Source organism: Hirundo rustica, chromosome 7 (assembly GCF_015227805.2).
Source record: "Hirundo rustica isolate bHirRus1 chromosome 7, bHirRus1.pri.v3, whole genome shotgun sequence".
Lineage (NCBI taxonomy): Eukaryota > Metazoa > Chordata > Aves > Passeriformes > Hirundinidae > Hirundo > Hirundo rustica.
This window is the reverse complement of record NC_053456.1, coordinates 24,688,313-24,708,568: the sequence shown is the minus strand read 5'-3', so window position 1 is coordinate 24,708,568 and position 20,256 is coordinate 24,688,313. Positions and strand designations below refer to the sequence as shown.

General features: G+C 38.8%; 1 protein-coding gene across 3 annotated transcripts in view; it reads left to right on the top strand.

Moving 5' to 3' along the window:
- Nucleotides 1–207: 207 nt before the first annotated feature.
- Nucleotides 208–20,256, top strand: part of RAPH1 (Ras association (RalGDS/AF-6) and pleckstrin homology domains 1) — an 87,266-nt gene continuing 67,217 nt past the window's right edge. For all 3 annotated transcript variants that reach the window (XM_040068992.2, XM_058421290.1, XM_058421291.1), the window contains exon 1: nt 208–510. The gene's annotated coding sequence lies outside the window, so the exon portion shown is untranslated. The remainder of the gene's footprint in view (nt 511–20,256) is intronic.

Genomic DNA, 20,256 nt, shown 5'->3' with positions numbered 1-20,256 from the left:
CGCTCGCGCTCCCAACGGCCGCTCGCGTGCCCAACCGTCCCCCGCGCGCCCAACGGCCGCTCCGGCGCTGCGGGGCCGTCGCCGCCCCCCGCGGCTGGCGCCGGTCCCGGCAGGGCGGGGCGAGGCGCGGCCCGCGCGCCGGAAGTGAGCGGCGGGGGGAGCCCGGAGCGGCGGCGGTGCCGGGGCGGCTGCGGCGTGTGGGGAGCGGCGTCTCCGCCGCTGGGCAGGGACGCGCCTCGGCCGCCGGGCGGAGGCGGTTCCGCGCTCGGCGGAAACAAGGAACGGGAAAGGAAGGGAGCGGCGAAAGGAACCGGTATCGGTGGCCACCATTAGTGGCGGCAGGAGGAGCAGCAGCAGCAGCAGCAGCAGCAGCCGCCGCCGCCGAGGGGGTCTGCGGAGCGGACCCGGGTGCCGCCGCCAGCAGCGAGCGGGAGCGAACCCGGCGCCTCGCCCCTCTGTTCTGTGGGGCGTCGCCGCTGCCCGCCGGGGTTCCCCCGGAGCCGGGGCGAGGTGAGTGGCGGAGCCGCCTTCGTGTCGCTCATTGCTGGGGGGCGGCGGTGGCAGAGCCGGCGGGCGGCGTTTCCTGCCGCGTCCCCTCGGTCCCCGAGCCACCGCCGGGGCTGGGCGGGAGCACCGGAGCGAAGGGGTGCGGGAGGGGCGCGCATTTACCGGCCCGCGCTTGTGCCCGGCGCCCCTCCACGCCCCAGACACCATCGGGTGCTTTTTCCTAGAGAGGCTCTGGTGACTGGTGGAGGTTTCTTGTGTGTGTGTGCCCCCCGGGTTTTCCCCGAATGAGGCATGCCTCGGAAGAGGCTGGGAAGTCAGCCGCGGATGCGCGAGGGATGTAGTGTGTGGCATCCAGACAATGTCAGCTTGGGTGAGTCTCCACCCTGTGCAGCCGCAGGCAGAAGGGTCCCCGGCGCAGGCATCGCCGAGACGCGCGCTGCCACCCGCGGAACAAAACGCGCAAATCCTCGTTCGTGGTGCAGGGAGGAATGACGGGTTAAAAACCGAACGCCAAACCTGAGATCTGTTAGCTTTTTAGCCATGCGACTTACTGGAGGCAGACTGGTTTGCGAAGAGCCTCCCAAGCAAGCTTGTTGCCTGCGTTGGTTTTCATGAAACTGGGAGAGTGGTATATTATTTCTTCTGCATGGGGAAAATCATTGATGGTGGGAGGGAAAGGAGGAGTGTCTGTATACATGAGTGTCACATGATCTTGTAAAATTCATATGGCTATACTTATTTTTCTCGTGCACTAATGCTGGTTGTCTTAAGAAGCCAATGACTTACCTGTTCATTTTAGAAGATTTTATTTCTTTTGGATTTGTTATCTTGTGGGGCAGAAAACAATCACCTGCGTGTTTGAACGCCGTCTCTGCGTTTTATCAATTTTACTAGTATTTTACATTTTTCCTGGCTATAGGTGTTTAGAAGGGGATGAACAGTGGTCTGTGTAGTGCAGATTATTTTTTACTGGTGGATTACAGGTACACTCCATTTGGCAAATATAAACTACTTCATTTGGCTAATACATTTACATTACCATTCATGTGATGGATGAATGTTTTGTGAGACTGTAGAGTCACACCCACTCCATTTTGAACGAATTGCCTCTTTTTGTCTGTTCTGCCTAGTGCCCTCTAGACATGGTTACATTAGCTTGTTAAGCACCTTAGAGCAGAAGAATGAATTGATTAATTCTAGATGTTTATTGAAATAAAATGTCTAGAACAACAAATGTTCCAATTTTATTGTCTTTACTCAGCTGTTCTCTGCTGAGACGTTTCCTGTTAAAATAGAGGAACGGGAAATTTCCTTGATAAATCATCATGAAGAACAAAAGTATAGGTCATAATGTAGGGAATACTTTCCACATAAGTTCTGTAAAGATCTAGACAGATCCATATTTAATACACCAATATCATTCTTGGGTGGGTGTGGTGGACAGTGGAGCACAGAAATGTTTTTCTCCACCTAAGTTAGTATGTGATTTTTCGTATCACTGGGTGATACGCATATTATTGTACATAAACCCATGTTACAGAAGCTTTCTGCTTTCTTACAACAGAAAGGTAAGTGGCTCGAAGGAATTTATTTGTTTATTGCCCTCATAGAGTTTTCATTTTCAGATAGATATTACCTTAAAATGGCTTCATTTTTATACTGATTTGCAATGAAGCATCCTTCTACCACTGCTTCTCTGACTCAGCATGTGGTGACAGTGAGAAAAGTATTAGTAAGAGCTAAACCACAGTTAGGAAGGCAATGCAGTGTACGGCTCTTAATTTCTTGAAAGAGTATAAAAAATAATGTGAAAGAGAACGCTGACAGATTTTATATAATCTTCAATTTGCCTTCTTTTCATAGTATTTTGAGACTACTGCCTTCAAGTTTGAATTCAGAGTAGTTTTTTACAGTGGAGTAATGTATTGACATAAGCTGTTTTCAACTCCTGTGTGCTGGAGCCTGTTCCTTCCTTAGTAAAGTAAGCCTGGGTGCAGAGAGCACCTGTTGGTTTAAATATTGTGTGAAACTGCTGCAATGCCCTTCGTAGCTAATGGTTCACTGAGGCTGATTTTAAGAGGCTTTGTTTTTCAAAAGGATGTCTCAGTGTTCTGGCTGTCAGAATATATGGGTATTGCCTTGTTTCCCCCAAACCACTGATCTTCTTTAGCAGTTGCTTCTTTATTTGAATTTAGTCTTTTGTCTATTCCTTCAGCATTTTTTGATATAATCTAGCTTTTCTAGCTATAAATAGTTAATTCTTTGTGCTTTAAACTGTAGATCTTTATCCTGCGTTGGTCTCATCTTTACTGGTCATACTTGCCTTCCTTCTTCAGATGTTTTTCAGCCACTGGAGAGGGAAGTAAAAAAAGTAAAAACCTATCAAACTGGAACAGAGTTAAATCCGAGTGACTAAGCCGGTTAGGTAAACACTAGGAAGAATAGTACTGGAGATCTCAGCCATTAAGTAATTTACATCACCTTCTTAATACAAGAAGAACCCAAATCAGTTGTGTTACAAATGAAGCCAAAGGTTGCAAAATAATCACACTCTGCCTTTTCTGTTATGTTAAACAATAGGTTTGTTATGGAGTTTTCAAGTAGAACTGAAATAATGTACTTCACAACTTCCCATTAACATCTGTTCATACTGAGGATCCTGCTGATTAAATCTAGAACTTGTTACAAACACTTACCAAAGCCAGAAATGTCCAATTTCTGTTTCTGGCCCCAGCAAGAAGCCATGTGGTCATGTTTCACACTCTTTCTCTGCAATTGCTAGAAGAAAATGTGTTGGTTTGCAGTCGAGTCAGGCAATGTCAGATAAACGAGCCTTATAAAAAGGTGCGATCCAGATCTGTTTTATTGCTAAGGGTTAATAATACACTGAAATGACAGCAGACTGCTGAGTAGTCAGGTTTAACCTGTTTCTATGTGGAGTGTTAATTTTCTTTCAGAAAATGTAAATTATGAAACAGAAGTTGACATATTGAGTAAGCCCTCTTAAGAATTCAAAAAATATCTTTGATAATTGGCAGTCATGGAATGTTTTCTACCTTTAGGAATGTCTACAAGGTTAGGTAATGCCAGTAAAGAAACTTGCACTATAATTGCCCTTTAGTGTTGTTCTTCAGATTAGCAAAGGATTTAAGTGTCTCTTGTTAATCTGCAAATGTTATCATCACTTTAAAAAAGTGTGCATTGAAAATGGCATATTAGTTTTTATATGTTATTACTAGAAATTAGTAATTACTACCCAATTAAACAAATTAGTACCTGTGAGAAAGAACTAAAATTCAGTAATGATAAAGGTTGCTTATAATCCTTTATATAGGAAAATTGTATAAAGACTTAAGAAAAATATCTGCAGAATATTTTTGTGCAGCTTGATCCAGATATATTGACTGATATTTTCTGATGTTTTAATGAATTAAAGTCAATTCTCTATTTAGTTCCAAGTAGGAGTTTGTTATTTGCTATATCCAGCTTTAGCGGAAGTGTTCATGTAAGATGTTAAATAGATTGTTCGTTGAACTTGTTTTTTAAAATCCATCTGTTAGTGAAGAGCTGTTGAAATGTCTTGGTCTGTGAGCTATCACTGTACTTGTATTGTATGGAGGAAGATGATGTACATGAGAACTTGAAACTGTCCTGACATTAAATATTAGGAAAATAATTTGTCGCCACCTTATATCATAATGAATTCGTTGGATTTTAGGGGTTGTGGTGGGAGGAAAGCCCGGGGTTGGGGAAGGAATTCCAGGGATGATAGAAAAATAGTCACAGAACATAATTTTTACCTGCTACTGAATTTCTAGTCTCAAAAAATCATCAAACTAATTTAAACAAATATTATCAGAAAGGTGATTGAATCGTCATTGTCTCTGATCTTTTCAAGACAGCAGTGTGTAAGGTGAAAATTCTTTTATGAAACTATTATAGGGAGTCTGGTTGGGGGGGGTTACTGTCCACAGTAGTAAAACTGTTTATTTACTCAAGTAAATATTATAGTGTTCAAGAACTCAGCTTACTTGTAAAAATGCACCGATCTTGCATAGCATAAATGGTAAACTGAATAGAGATTGTTCTCATCTTCTGTGAAAATTACCCAAATTATCATCCCTTAGTGCACTGTTAACATTGTGTTGTTCTAATCATTGTATTTGACATCTGCTGAAATGGTCATATATGGTGTGAGGGTGTCGGTACTCTGTCAAGTGTTTAGAATGCCAAGCTGTGTTCATATACAAACACCTTACTGTTTTCTACTGTTTATTACAACAGAATAGCTGATTTCTAGTAGGTCAGGATTAGAAAGAAACAGGAGCAAGAAGTGACATCACTCGCCAATTTTGTGACTGCTAAGTTTTTTTACTTGTGTCAGTGTATTAGACTTTTATGTAAAAAGGTATTGGAGAAGTTGATTATAGAACCTGATCCTTTTTCTCAAATGTAGGTCTGAAATGGAAAAATATACTGTCTAAAACATACATACATATAAAGGGGCTGGAGGGAAGCTCGTTGGCATCCTTCGTCCTCTCTGATAACTTCGCCCTTCAGAAAGCTTTGGGAGCAGTTGTTGGGGGCCTGGCAGAACCTTTTGTTCATATGATAGTGAGGGGTGAAGTCCACTACCTACTGCTGGCATAGGGTCCTTTGCAGCTGCTGGTGCTGTGATTGTCCTTCTCTTTTCCCAGAGACTTAGCAGTTTGCTGAGTTGGTAGGACATGTGGTTTTCCTGGCATCTTTTTGTCTTGGTTAAAGTAAATTTTAAAAAAAGTGGAACTGTGCTATGCTTACAATCAAGATGTGCAGTAAGGTACTTGTCGTTACTTTAGTTGTTGCCTTCTTGGCTGTTCCAGTAGGAAGGAAGGGTTTGCTCCCCAAAGAAGACTCCAAGTAGAGCTTGTTGCTTGATACATGGGTTGATTTCATCTTGGTGCAAATTCTGACATCATGTTCCCACTTTCCTGCCTTAAGAACAGCTGTCTGTAGCACAGAGAAGATAGTTTATTCTATGTCATCATGATCTTAATGTTTGAACTTGCTTATAGACGCCTGGTAAAGTTGCTCCCCCAAAACTAAAACTGCTGTTGAACGGTTGTGTATCAGTGACTTGTGAAAAATTCTGCTGGTTCTTTGAGGCAGAACCATCAGGGATTACTCTGTGCAAACTTACACTTCATTTTCTGAAATCCAGTTGGTCATGGTAAAAAGAAAAATGTTTTCAGAAATGTCCAAAAGATTTAATTTTGAACCTTACTTAAATTGTAATAGGTGAATTTGCATTATCTGCTTGCTAAATTGTGTTTTAAAGGCTATATCATTGATTAGTATTAGAAGTGCAAATAATGAGTATGTATCAAGCATTGATGATAAAATAGTCCCATCTCAAATGGTTAAATTCTTACCCTGATATCACAGTTATAGTTAAATCCTTCCAATATATGTAATTAAATTGCCTGCTAAGTGCAACAGTAAAAGTTGAGTAAGTTGCTGCATAATGTGAAAAATGCTAGCTTTACAACAAAATGTTCATAATGTGGCTTTTTTTTTGTATATAGGATTTTATTATTCCTGCAATTTAGACATTATGCTAAGACAGTTTTGCCCAAATGTATTGTTTCAATCAGTGATAAAAAACCTAGTGCTTTTTTGATATCTGTGGATTTATTTTAAATAGTTCCATTGATTATTATGGTAAAACATTCTGTCTGTAAAATGCATATTTGATTGGTTTAATCCCTAGGAAAGTATATTGACAGATTTTTCTCTCTGTCAGAGGTCCTGTGGATTTGGAGAGGTACTCTTATGTTTAACTGCAAAGTAGCTGAATTGATCCTTGTGGTTCACCAGTATTGAAAAGATGTGATGTCACCACAGGCTTGGAGTTGATGTAGAAGATAGCATCAGCAAAACAAATGTGCAGGTTCTTTGAGGAAAGTAAAGTTCCCCATATGTTGTTTATATACTTGTTCTAGTCATTAATCTCTGTACAGATGCATTTGCTGAGCCTGGAATAGTCTCTACATCTCGGACAGTGCCAACTCAATCTCAAGAACTGTATGTTTCACTCACTGGGCGTTTTTTTTTTCCCTTCCTTGTGTGTCCCTTAAAGAGATGGTATTAGTAAGAGCAGAACAGAAGCAGTGGAGCCTAGAGAACTGTTTCCCTCTTACACTTTTCTTGACAGAATTATGCTTAGGTAGCTTTAGAGATCACTAAACTATCGTGTAATAAAAATACTCATAATAAAACCCCAGAGAAGGGCAATATTAAATCCATGTAAATTCTGTGGTCTGGTTAACTGCATAATCCACAGAGTGCCAAAATGATAAAACTGAAGAGGTGATGTGTTGGGAGCTGCTGAAAGAAGAGAAGCTACATCCTTCTATCCATCTTCCTAAACCATGAATATATATTGTTTTTCAGAATTCAAGGTTCTTTTACTGCTGGGATGTAAAGGCATTTTAAAAAATAAGGACAAGCTCCCTTCCACGTTGTTCATTGACTCTTAGGAGTATGAAAAGACATCTCTCCAGGCTTTCAGAATTTCTTGTACAAAATAATCTGCCCCATGATTTTGTAAATAATTTCATTTTCATATGTAGATGACTAATGTTATCTATACTTATGTAGGCGAGTTCCTTTACAAAGCTGGGATGGGTTCTAGCTCAGTATTGAAAATACTAAGTTTTCAGCTTTGAAAGCTTAATGCTTTCAAACACCTTAGGAACAAGACTGATTTTTGCAGCATAATGATGATCTTCCAGAGGTGAAATTGGGAAGTTTATTAGCTTTGTAGAAATACTCTGCTTGCATACTAATTGCCTTAATTTTAATCCCATGGGATTTTTTTCTACTTTTGTCTGAGCTCATTGCTTGTTGCACTTTTATAATTTAGAACAAGAAGTATTGAATTAGGTAAGAAGAGAAGTACTCTAACAAATGTGAAACCATTTCATTATGAGTATGACAGTGTTCCCTCAGGTTTTCTCATATTGTTGCCAGAGGGTACATGAAGATAAGATCTGAAGTTCTTAAATTGTGTTAACTCTGAGATTCTGTGTCTACAAGAACAAGACACCCTATGTAAAATAAATGCAATATCTGCTCTAGATTCCGTCAGAAACAAGGACAGTGTTCACTGCCCAGGGAGATTTCTCACAGTTGTTCTGTGGGAGGTACAATACTTATGGATTGTGTCTGGACTTAAAGCCTGAGTCTTTGGAATTGCACTGTTGGCTGTTCCTCAGCAGTTTCTCGTTCATGTAGGGTTGTTCTCAATTTCATCCTGACTTGCCTGGTTCATGCCTGTAGAGTGAGGAGGCATCTTGCATAGGATTTTTGATTCTGTGCCAGAAGCCAAGCATTCCAAGCTGTCTTTATTTATAGAATCATAGAATCGTTTAGGTTGGAAAAGACACTTAAGATCGAGTCTGGCCATTAACTTAGTACTGCCAAGTCCACCACTAGACCATGCATGAGTTGATTTTGTATATATAAAGGTTGCCGGAGACTAGATGTTAGAAAAGCGTGCACAAAATCCCCAAACATGCTAAATACTTATCCTTACCTTACTAATTTTGCTTCTTGCTCTGCTCATTGCTAAAAGGATCACTGTGAACTTGTTTCACCACTTAAAATAGAGTTAATGATTGTTAGAATTTGTTTTAATACACCAATGCAAGTTTGGACTTCCAAGGTGTCAGTAATCATTCTTCTTCACAAGTGACTAAAGGCTTAGCGCAAGTATGGTTTATAGTGCATTTAAAAAAAAACAAAAAAAACCTCCTCATCATGAGAAATCTCATTAGGTTGTTCTAAGCCTTTAAATAAAAATGCCATACAAATCTCTGTTCTTGAAGGAAGTTGTCACTTAGATCTTTAATGCATGACTCAAGAGCATGACCTTTTACTTGAATGTGTGGGTCTGATTGGCTTTGACAGAAACATGGGTGGTTGCACGCTGTTCCTGGAAAAGCATTCTGCAAGTTGTGTGTATCAGTGCACATTTCTGGTACTCTGGAGTTTAGTCAACAGTAGTTGTGTCTTCTAATGGATAGTTCTTCTATCTGGTAAATGGAGGCCTTTCATTTTGAGGTGGAGGAGGGAGGTCAATAGTTTTCAGTTCACTAGTAACTTGCAAAGCAATAATAGTGGCTGAAACTGTATCCATCTCTGAGCATGTCTCAGGTCAGGAGAACAGTTCTGCGGTAGCTGAGTAAGGGAAGATCACTTTTTCTTTCACCTCTACTCTGTTGTGTCTGTTAATAAGTAACTTAGTGATATGATCGGTTTTGTGAAACTGAAAGGCTGTGTGTCAGATTGATGTGAGTGCCACAAATAAATTCCTGCCTAGGGTAGAAGGAAAGAATTATTTTCATGAAGAAATGATCCGTTGTTCTGGATTAGAGACCTCTGAGATACTTTCTAAGAAACACAGCAAAAGTGAGAAATCTCAATTGCAGCAACTACATGGAAGGAGGAGGGTCCCATAGAAAAGTGGGAGCGTTTTTTCCTTTCTAGCTTGCAGAACAGAAAATGGAAACAGGGAAATGTGTGAAATTTTCAAGAGGAACCACACATCCACATCACAGCTGTTAAAGTGAAACATACAATGTCTTTATGGAGAGTGCTCTGTTAACTGCTATCCAGTTGATTGTGCAGTATTCAGCTTAACCTCCTGTGCTTCCTATCCCGGTTAGTGAAAATCAGATTTTCTAGTTAAAATTAAAAGAAAGCAAACCCCCAAAAGTACTGTCCTTGTAATTAACTTGAATGACACTTTCTGTTTTGGGACTGTTTATATCTGTTCAGCTCAAATATGCGCAAAAACTTCAGAAGGTTCTCAAAACCAACAAGTTAAAAAAAAAAAAAAAAAAGGCAAAAAAAAAAAGCCCTTGGGATTAGTTATGGCTACTGTATAATGAATCTTAAATTATCTTTTATCAACCGGAATGGAATATTTCTGGAATGAGTGGCGTGTGTTCTGAAGTTGAAAGTCCAGCACAGAGTAAACAAGGTATTTTCAGACTATGCACTTTCAACGTCAGTGGTGTTTCATTTTTGAACTGTGATGACTTGGGTGCCTCTCTTTTTGCAGAGAGCTGTCAATCTTCATTCTGCTGAAGAATCAGGTAGTTAATATATTTATAGGTATCATGTGGGAAGTTAGCTTGGATAGACTGTGAGGTGTGAAAGCTTAGGGAGTGATTTATGTGTTTATTATTTTTCTATATAATTTAAAAGTATGTTAGCTTTGTGTGGCCTTTAGATTTAAAATATACATAGTATAGGAAAAAACACATTCACTTGATGCAAATTACTTTGATTTTATGTGCACGCTTATCTTGCTATCCTTGTCATGGGAGGAGTTTAAATTGAACCTGTTGCTGCTTGCTTGATGGCCTAAAGACTGATCTGAGTGTACTAACTACATAAGGCAAGTTACGGTATTATCTTTCACTTTTTAAATTATTCCTCATTATTTAGTACTTCTGATGATGAATGCTTTCCAGTCATTCTTGTAAAACATATACTTTCAAATTTTGAAGTTGGCAGTGCAAATTTTGTCCTTTATAACGTGACTATGGGCTGACCTCATGTCTTTTTACACTTTAGTGTAAAAGATGCATTAACCAGTAATAAAATAGGACTTTATTTGCAAAACAGGAGAATGTGCTTTAAAGCAATGTCTTCCTAACACTTTATCTAGTGTCTTTGTTTTGTATAGATTAATGTAACCCCTTCTGAGCTTGAATTCCACCTGCATTATTTTTCTAATCCTGAAGGTACGTCTTCCTTCTGTTTAGAACGTATGTCACCTGAAACTCAGAGACCTGAATTTTTTTGTCTGTGGATATGCTCATTACTAACTTTGTGATAAGATTAATCTGGCCTGCTCTTTAATACAACTCTTGACAGGCTGTGAGCATTTGAGAACAACACTTCTATACACATGATCTGATGAAACATGATAAAATGCTACAAGATATTGATGTGTCTTGTGTAGTACATTGTTCTAGTTAAACCTGCCTAACTTTTTTTTCCCTGTTTTCAAATGGGTTGAGAAGCAAGATAAAAGATCAGTTGTTCTCTTATGAAAGTGTAGAAATTGCAGCTGGCCTTATGGTGTCTGCATTCTTTTTGCCTTCCAGTGTGGATTTAAATATTTGAGTTTACAACTGCGCATGCCTTCACTATATTATGAAGTGCCCATAAGAGTTGAGTAGGCATAGCCTGATAGATACAGCAGCTGCTGCTTCATTCCTAAAATTATTTCTGCTGGATTGCAATGAACTGTTGGTATTTTAGCATGATTCAGGCAGTATTATTGACAGGAATATTGAACTAGCATATATTCAAAAGCAGGGCTTTTCTTATTTTTGCTGTATGACTAAATATTTACTATCTGCATACCGTGCATCATAAGTCATTGCCTTTTATTATGTCTGTTTGTTCCAAGACATTCATAGTGAAGTATCAAACTTTTTGGAGTATAGTAATAGCCATTGTTTGAAATGGTGGTAAGAGGAATATGAAGTTGTTTTGGTTTTTTAGTAGAATTTGGAATATGTAGATGGTTAACTATTTAAAATATTATATTTTTAGTACACTTTTTGAAAAGAAAACTTAAAATTTTGCCTGACATGACTCATTGCGGAGAGATGTAATACTGTGATGGAGTTGTCTATTAAACCGAAGAGCACAACTCTGTGAGGTAATTGAAGGTCGAGTAAAAGGCACTCTTAGTTTAGTTACTATTTCTGCCTTAATTTCTGAAGTTCTGCTTGCATTCATAATGTAATGGGTAACATTTGCCTGGGGAGGGTAGCAGCAGTCTCGTTCTGTGTGCATCAAGAGTCGTCTGTGTAGCTGTGTGGAACTAGTTTGAATGTGTGGTTTGAGGCTTGTATTTCAACGGTAGCAAATAGTGACGATCCTTCTATCATTAGATGTGCTTGCAGAAGCCTGCTATTTAATGGCATACAGATAAATAACTATGTATTTTTCATATTTTTATTGCCACTGTACTGCCAATATATTTTTTAGATTGTGTTTAGAAAGTATGTTTGTAACTAGCTCTGATCTATTACTTTTCAAAGATGATCAAAATGAGCACTGAAATACTATCCATGACTTTGCATTCTATAAAAAAATCAATTTGTGCCCTTTCTCTATTGCTGAGCTTTTACAATGTCTTGAGGAACAGCACATTATTTTAAAAGAGGAAGTTAGGTCTGCCACAGAGGAAGCATTATATTATGGATTAAATGGTGTCCTTGTCATCTTGAAGCACACTTTTTCTGCTTTCTTGTTACATTCACCTTTTTATTCTTCATACAGTCTTCAGTTCTTTAGTGGAGTTGCAAACAAGTAGTCTTGAAAATTGTCTGTGTAGCTCTCTTGTACTCTTTTTGGGAAGTGATGTTGGAACATTTGCTTCTAAAATGCTTCTTGATTTGAAACTGGATAGGTAGAAAAATACTCTTTTTCTGTGCTCAGTTCCTTCCTGCGCTCAGGTTTATGTTTGTGTGCATGCTCTTAGATGTTGTTGGCTAGAGCTGTCCCGCAGGAGATATTCTGTCCCCTGAGAACTGGGCAGGATATTGTTTTTGGTATTCCCCATCTCAAAATACATTTTGGGAGGTTGGATAGTATTTATGAGCTGTGTTAGTCCTGTGCTTTGTGCATATTCTCCTCAGCTGGGATGAGTTCTTAGATGATGCAGAGGAATTGAAAAGGGGGCTGAGAACTTGGTTTCTGTGACTTGATTGAATTTCTTAAAATAAGAGGTTTGAAGTGTTAGGAATAATAAAGCTGGAAAGAGGTGCTGTTAGCATTGACCTTACTACTTATCACAAAGGCTGTGGAATCATTATTCCACAGATGTATTGCTCTTTTACTTGTTTTCTTCTGAGCGAGGGTTGTGACATCAAATGACCAGTTGAGATCAGGAACAAACAGGGTCTTAGGATGCATCCCATTTGGTTTCTACAAGTATTGCTTCTTGAATGATGATGTGGGGCACACTCTGCCTTGTGGTTGAGCTGTTTCATTTCCAGAGCTCATAAGTGGTTGTACTGAACAGAAAAGAGACAGTGCCATTGAAGCAGTGCTGGCAGTCAGGCGTGGATTCCTGGTAGGCATTCTCAGTGTATTGCCATGGGATCACAGCCAGGCAGTTCCCTTAATAAGCATGAAGGTCCACTGGCAGCTCTGACAGCAAATGCTACTTATAGCACACTAGCACCTCACTGGTGAGTCATTTGCTGCTGATTATTCTAGCTACTGTCTGCTAAATAATGAGTTTTGGTTAGTTGCTTGGCTAAAATTGCCATGTGCATGTTTGTTCGTGGCCAGGCTTTCAAAGAGTGGCTGTTGCACTATTCACTGGTCGCAGTTATGTCAGGCTTTTGCTATACTGCTGTGTAATCAGACAATATCAGAACGTGAGGTTAAGATTCTAGAATTCTGTTGAACACTAAAAGGACAGCAAAATAACATGATCCATACCTTTGGGCTTCTCTGAGTTTAGTAAAACAGAATTGTTTTTATGACTTCCTTCAATATTATGGGGAAATTGCCCAGATAATTGCTTCCTTATCTATTCTATTTCTATGTATCATCCTTCAAAGTATGTTGCAAGATTTCTGTTAAATGCAAAAGAGCATTTTCAGTTGAGCGTCAAATCCAGCTGTATGAGAACATAAGTTGTTTCAGCTTCACCAGCACAATAAAATCTACCTTGTGTATAAATAATTTAGTAAAAAAAGAGCCCGAACCAGCCCTAAAATCTAACTATGTCTTAAAGGCTTTAGTGGGGCTTAAATATCTGAGGAGTCTATTAATGGAATATGGTAGTAGTATTATGTGCCCCTTTATTAGCACTGTTTATGAGCAAGTGTGCAAAAAGTATATTGGTGCAAATAAAAGGGTTTTTTCTTTTCTGACTCTGAACTTTTAAATACATTTGCAGTTAGAAAATTGTAGCAGTGAGTACTAGGAATGCACTCTTGGTCCATGCTACCAGCAGTGTTTAGCACTGCAACAACAGTGATGTGTGGAAATGATTCCCAACTTTCTTCCACTGATTTTTGGACATTCTTTTTCCTATAAAAAGTGGACTTATCTCATTTGCTTTCCTTTACTTGCAAAGGGGTGCAGAGTCTCGTGATTAGGGGTTTTTTGGTTTTTGTTTCTGGTGTCTTAGCTTTGTTAAGACAAAGCTGTTGAAGTCTTCCTTCCAGTCTTTGACTAGTAAATTTTCTATTTAAATGGTATCTGCTGACTTTTGTATGTGTATAACGTCTAGTCCTAAGTACACTAACCTTTTTTGACTTCTTAACACTTTCCTCTTTCAGCTATCACTTCCTCTTGCAAAAGAAAAACAAAAAAACCCTTACTTAACATTAATCAGAAGATTTATGGGGAGAAACTTGGGCTTTCTGACTTTGCATATATAAGTTGCTTGGATTGTCTGCTGTACCCTAAAGATAGTTTAGTTTTCACCTTTTTCTTATGCAGGGAAGGAGAGGTCTTGCTTCTTTCAATACTTGATTATGAGAGGGGAGTGATGTTGTATTTATACTTATGTAGGAGCTTTGCATCGAGAAATATCCAGTACTATAATGAAGAGGTTGGAATTAGTCACTTTTTAAACTGTTTTATTAGTATTTTTCATCTTATGTTTATACAGCATGACCTGTGAACTGAACTTCTGGATGATTTCCGTGTTTTTTGTAGCATTGTTAACAATTTTTTGTTTGGTTGTTTTCTTTATTTGTACCCTGAGGTTATTTTGGATACAGCATCTGAAATATTTTGCATAGTAGTGTTAAAAAGCTTAGGGTTTTTTCCTAAGAAAAACCCATCTTTTCCTTTGTACTATATTAAAGTTTTGGGTTGTCCTTGCTCTGATTCTAAGTCTGATTTTTGTCCCACCCCAGTCTGCAAAATCAATTTGGCTATTAACTTCTTGATCTTCCATTCTGTACAAATGTAGAGAATTTGTGCATAGGCTACATGCACTCCGATTTTGAGCCTAGATAGCTAACTCAGATGCTGTGGATGTTTTTGTGTTGTTATAAAACGGCTTTTGAGCATGTCACCTGTTTAAAAAACTGTCGCTTTGACTTCTGTTGAATCTTTTCAGCCACTGAGTCACAAATAACATAATTCAGTCTCTTGTTTCCTAATACACCTATGTGCTATGAAAATTCAAATGTCTTGTCTGTTTCTGGGTGGGATCTCTTATGGTCGTCTATTACTTTATTTTAAGGGCCCAAACATAACTTCCCTCCCTTATGCTAGAAACGGCCAACTTGTCTTTTATCAGGCTGTGGTATGAAAAAATCTTTTCTCATTAAAGATTTACATCTGAAGTCTAATGTGGCACGATTCCTGTCACATTACTAGAAGTCTTCCTGAAAAGCATTGATGAAAGTGTTGCTAGATGCTAGACTGAGAATCAGAAAGCACTGATCACATTTTACTGAAGCCAGACTACTCATTTTAAAATTAGATTTCATTGTTTGTTGGCTTTTCTGATGTGTCATACCAGTTGAAGAGCTGTTCTACCTTGCCCTAGTTTTACAGCTTTTAAAAAAGATCCTTGTTTGTTTCTACAATTGGGAACTGAAAGGTTTTGTTAGTTTTAATTCTATTTCTGCTACTGAATAGAAGGAGAGAGGAGATTAATGTCATGACATATGACAAAAGAGCTTCATTTCTGGCAACTGGACCATGTTCTCTACCCAACCCTCTTGCATATTCTAGAGTTCGTAATGGAACTGCTTGCTGTGATGTAAATGAGCAAGATGAGATGCCCTGACCTGTATGAATGTACTTTAACATGCTTCTTGTGGAGGAAGAGGAGGAAGAGGAAGGTGATGATTTAATAGGAAGAGCTGTAGCACCTCATTTTTGTGATGGAGTACGATCTCCAATTCTGAAGAAGGGTGAGGACAGATGAAGGCCTTCATCTATATTTTCAGGTGTTCCCCTCCTGCTGATGGAAACAGATGCGTGGCACTGTCAAATGCAACATTCTTTTACAGTCTGGACCTGGACCCTGGCATAAGTTACTTATAAATAAATATACACAATGAATTCAACTGTATGTTTAGTAGTTGTAAGCTACTTTTACTGCATAGATGTGTTGGGTTGAAGGGAGAGTGTGCAGAAAGCTCCCTGTGAAATGAAATTTAGAACTGCAAAAATATTTTTTGATTTTCTTTTTTGGCTTTTAAACCTGTTCTGATTTGTTACAAGCTGCCCCTTTAGAGTATGCTAGGCTGTGGCTGCTATCAGCAAAACTTTATAAATCTTTTGGAAAGCATATAGGAAAAAGATGCAAGCAAGACTTAGACTTCATTGGGCGTTTAAAAGTCTGAAGGAAGATAGAAAAATTATTAAAGCTTCTTTTTTTAAGCTTCATTGTAAATCCTTTCATGGTGCAGCTGCTTTGATTTGATTCAGCGTGAGATAGAGATCTAAGATTCAAGCCTAAAAATCTTTTCTACAAAAAACGAAACTATAAAAATCTTCCAGCCACTTCACACTGTACTGTTAGCAATACAAGGAAATGAGATTGTAGGCTAATGGAATATGTGACAAACTCCTGCATCTGCATAAACTTTTTCATAGTGCAGTAGACAAACACAACTAGGAAACTATTCTCATTTTAAATATTGAGGTGATACCGATTTAGGGATTCATTGTTACGTGGCTTTTAAACTGATCACTTTCACCTACATTTTAAATAGCAACTCTTGCTGCTTTGTGCCTCGTTTTGGCTGCAGCAAATTAATGCCAGATCAGTTCTTTCTTGCCAACCCTTGTCCTTATGAAGACGTGAACGTGGTCCAAATAATTAGCATTTCTAGTGTCACAAATTACATTCCTTATAGAGTGTGGTCAACTCAGCTGCTTTAGCAGTAAAAATAGTCATTGTGCGGCTCATTCCACTTTCAGTCTTGTATTCTGTAGTTAATTCATCTGGCTCAATCCTTAGAGAGATCTTTATACCAAAGAAGATATGTTCCAGGAAACAAAAATAATTGTTCTTTTGGGATGTTCGGAAAAAAACTTTACTCAGATGCTTGCCAAATTCTTACACAGCTGCTAAGATGATATAATGTTTTTTTTGTTTGAATAAGATTGTAAATATGAACTTCCTTCCTCCTGCACTTATAATTATTCTAGCTCTCTGCAGAATTTGTGATACATTTCTTCCAAATTTCTGAGGGAGAGTATCTGTGAAATGCTTACAGACTTCAACATGCAGTTTATATTTGCTTATGAAATGGGTGACCTAATTTTCTGTGAGCTAGATATAACCTCCTCCCATAGTCCTGCCAAAAGAATGTATGTCTAGAATAAGAGTTTGTCCTGGTTTTATATAGCAGAAAGCTCTTCAGCTGTGAGATCTCCTGACTAGAATACCCTTAGTCCTGAGAGGTGTTCGCTGTGGTTAAATTGCAGATGTGGTCAGGCTCAGAGTGGACGGTAGGTTCTGTTTTGTTCGTGTATGTCCGGTATTCCTGCATTTGTTGTGAGCCAGGTTTCCTGCTGCTTTCCGAATGACACTGAAGGAAATGACAGCACTGGCAATCAGCGTTGTGGACACAGACTTAAGTATTTTGGAAAGGAACTGAGCCTGGCTCCACCAATGATGTAAACTGAGGTAGTATTTGCCTTAGGAAGGGGCATGGCTCTTGGTGCGTGATCCAAACTCAGTGTGCAATATTGTATTAAGCTCATTTCTAGCCCTGGTTTTCTAACTAAATTTTAATGCTTGAAATTGTATATAATTGTTTTCATGTGAAGACTCAAATTTTTATGTTCTATAGAAAAAACTGAAATAGTGTATTTTAGTAATAATAATACACATCTACAAAAGTATTGAGTTTTTTAAACAGTCTTGTAGTATGGATGTCCGTAAAAGGTATGATGTTGATTTTTTGTTGTTTAAGAAATATCTTGGTAATATCATTACATTCCTGTCAGGGAAAGATGAATAAAATGTCTGGCTAGTTAAGAAGCCATCTATTTAGACTTCCTGCAAACTTTCCATTTTCCCACTGAGTTCAGGAAAGATTCAGCCTTGATGGCATCTGATATTAAAATGTGATGGCAAAAAAAGCAGGAATGTTTCTTTCTTGACAAACTGTTGCTTACTTGAAATTTTCTGATATTTGTGTTGGACTTTGAATTGTATAACAGAATAATAATAAATACAATATATGTGTTTTGTGATGGTCTTTAGAGCCAGATGATTTCAACAGCAACAAGCTGTTTGTGCAGAGTATCGTGAGGAACTCTAGCCATAGCCTAGAGTAGAGTTGGCTGGTAGCTTTGTTTGATTACTGAGCTCTGTGCACCTCTTGAAATCAAAAATTTCTAAGATACCATTTGCATTAGGAAAACATTAAGAGTGTCAGAGAGAGATATCTCTGCTGGAAAAGGACAATGGATAGTAGGCATTCTCCCTTTTCCAGAAAGCAGAATATAAGGGTCCTTCTTCACCTTTCTGTAAGAGGAAAAAAGTTGCAAACATTGAAAAACAAAAATTGGGTGTAGTTGCAATTAGAGTTCTATTAAAAAGCTTAGAATTAAGGTGTTAGGAATGTACAGCAGGGTAGCAAGGTTCTTGTGAGTACTTTGTACACCAAGTAAAGGTGTAACAGAAGATATTTTTAAAGTGTCATTCCAAAGGAGTTTTGCAGTCTTGCCTCTGACAATGTGGTGAAAAGTTTAAAAAATTTTTACTTTGCTTTGCCTGAGTTACTCCGGGCTTAGTTTGGCAGTTTTACTTTCTGGTCATTACACAGAATTTTGTGAGCCCTTACTATTCCTTGCCTGGAATGATGAGTCATCCCAGTATCCTTATGAAAGAATTTGAATCTAGCTCTTTTTGAAAATGTTACAGTATAGCATTAACCTTTCGTGCTCTCCCCTCTACTTCCACACTCCCCCCCTGCAAACCAGGTGGAGTTTTACTGGCATGTAAGGGTTTCAAAAGCACAGGGTGTAGTCTGGAGGGCTGTGAAGAAGTGTAGCAGGAAGCATGCTCTGTTGCTTCTGCCAAAGGTGGTCACCCCATTTCTCATTGCTTACTGCACTCAGGCGTTCAGCTGGGTGCTGCTGGTGCCAGCTGATTGTGAATACTCGTCTGAATGAAGCCACATACAAACACCAAAACAAGTGTTAACTCGAGTATTACGCCATAATCATTTTCGTATGAAGGCTGCAGAGTATTTCTTATGCTGTCAGGAGAAGCAGGCTCTATCAGCTAGTTAATGTGTACGGTTCAGACTAGAAGAAATTGAAGCGGCTTTAACTTCATGCACTTAGTAGTGAACTGCACAGTTGTAGCTGCATCCAGAGGAGATATTCATAGAATCACAGTTTATCTCAAGTTACTGGGAAGGGACCCAGTAAGGATCATCGAGTCCAACTCCCTGTTCCTCACAGGACTACCTAAACCAAAACCATATGACATGACTTAAGAGCATCATCCAGATGCTCCTTGAACTCTGGCAGGCTTGGTGCTGTGACCATGCCCCTGGGGAGCCCGTTCTAGTGCCCAGCCCCCTTCTCAGTGAAGAAACTTTTCAGTCTGAACTCCCCCCAGTGCAGCTTCATGCCACTTCATACCTTTTCATGTGGCAAAGAAACATTTACACCCAAAGGAAGGATGTCTTGTTTGTTCCCGATAACTTGGGGAAACAGTGCTACAAATACAGACCTGTTGAACTGCGTGCCCCTTCCAATTGCACTATTTAGTGGAATCTGTTCCACTAAAAACAGCTGTGTTGCAACAGCTATTCAATTGTACCTTTGTCATCAGTTGTGTGATGCTTTTTAACGGAGCAGTACCTTTGCTCATGCACAAATATTCAAATGTTATAAATAACTAGAGACTGTTCTAGAGATTAGCTTACATTGACGTATATATTTTTAAATTACCTATATCTATACAGATGTATTTTCAAGTGGACATGTTGCCTTTGGGTTGGTTCTGAGATAACTCTGCAGATCGATGCAAGGTTCTGTGCTTGTGGAATAAATTTTTAGTTTGCAGAAATGTCTGACCTGTGCTTGTAAGCATTAAATGAAAAAGTGCAAAAGGTAAAATGCTGGTTTTAGCATTAGTGTTTAGCCACTAATTTGAAATCTAATGGCATGGGCATGCTATGTTTTTATATCTTGTGCCTCAGTGCTACGGAGTTTAAAATGAAAGTTTTCTGAATTCAGAATTATAAATGTATTTATGGGTGCTTTGTGGATTTTTTTCTTGTTCCTACTTCTTTTTAAATGTAGTCTTCTCTAGGGATTAACTTGATATCTCAAAAGCACTGAGACATGAAGTGTGTGTAATAAAAAGTACAAGCTTTAAACATGTCTATAGAGAAAGTAATTCATTAAGACTTGTCATTTTACTCATAAAACTGATCCAATTTTAACAAATGCAAATTCAGCAAAATATACTGGGTTTTCAGTGTCATGCATATGTGATTGTGTGTGTTCTACAGCAGGTAGCATTTGAAAATTTCTCTGTACTAAAGCAAAGGTAGGCTTTTCTGTTTATTATGAGCTTAAGAACATAAAAAAAAAGCTTGAATCTTACAGTACACTGAGCTAGAAGTGGAGTTGCAGGTTACAGGTGAGCCTGTTACAGGTGAACTTGCTGCTTCCAAAAAGGGGAAGTCCCATGTGTTTCCCTTCTCCCAGCTGTCCAGT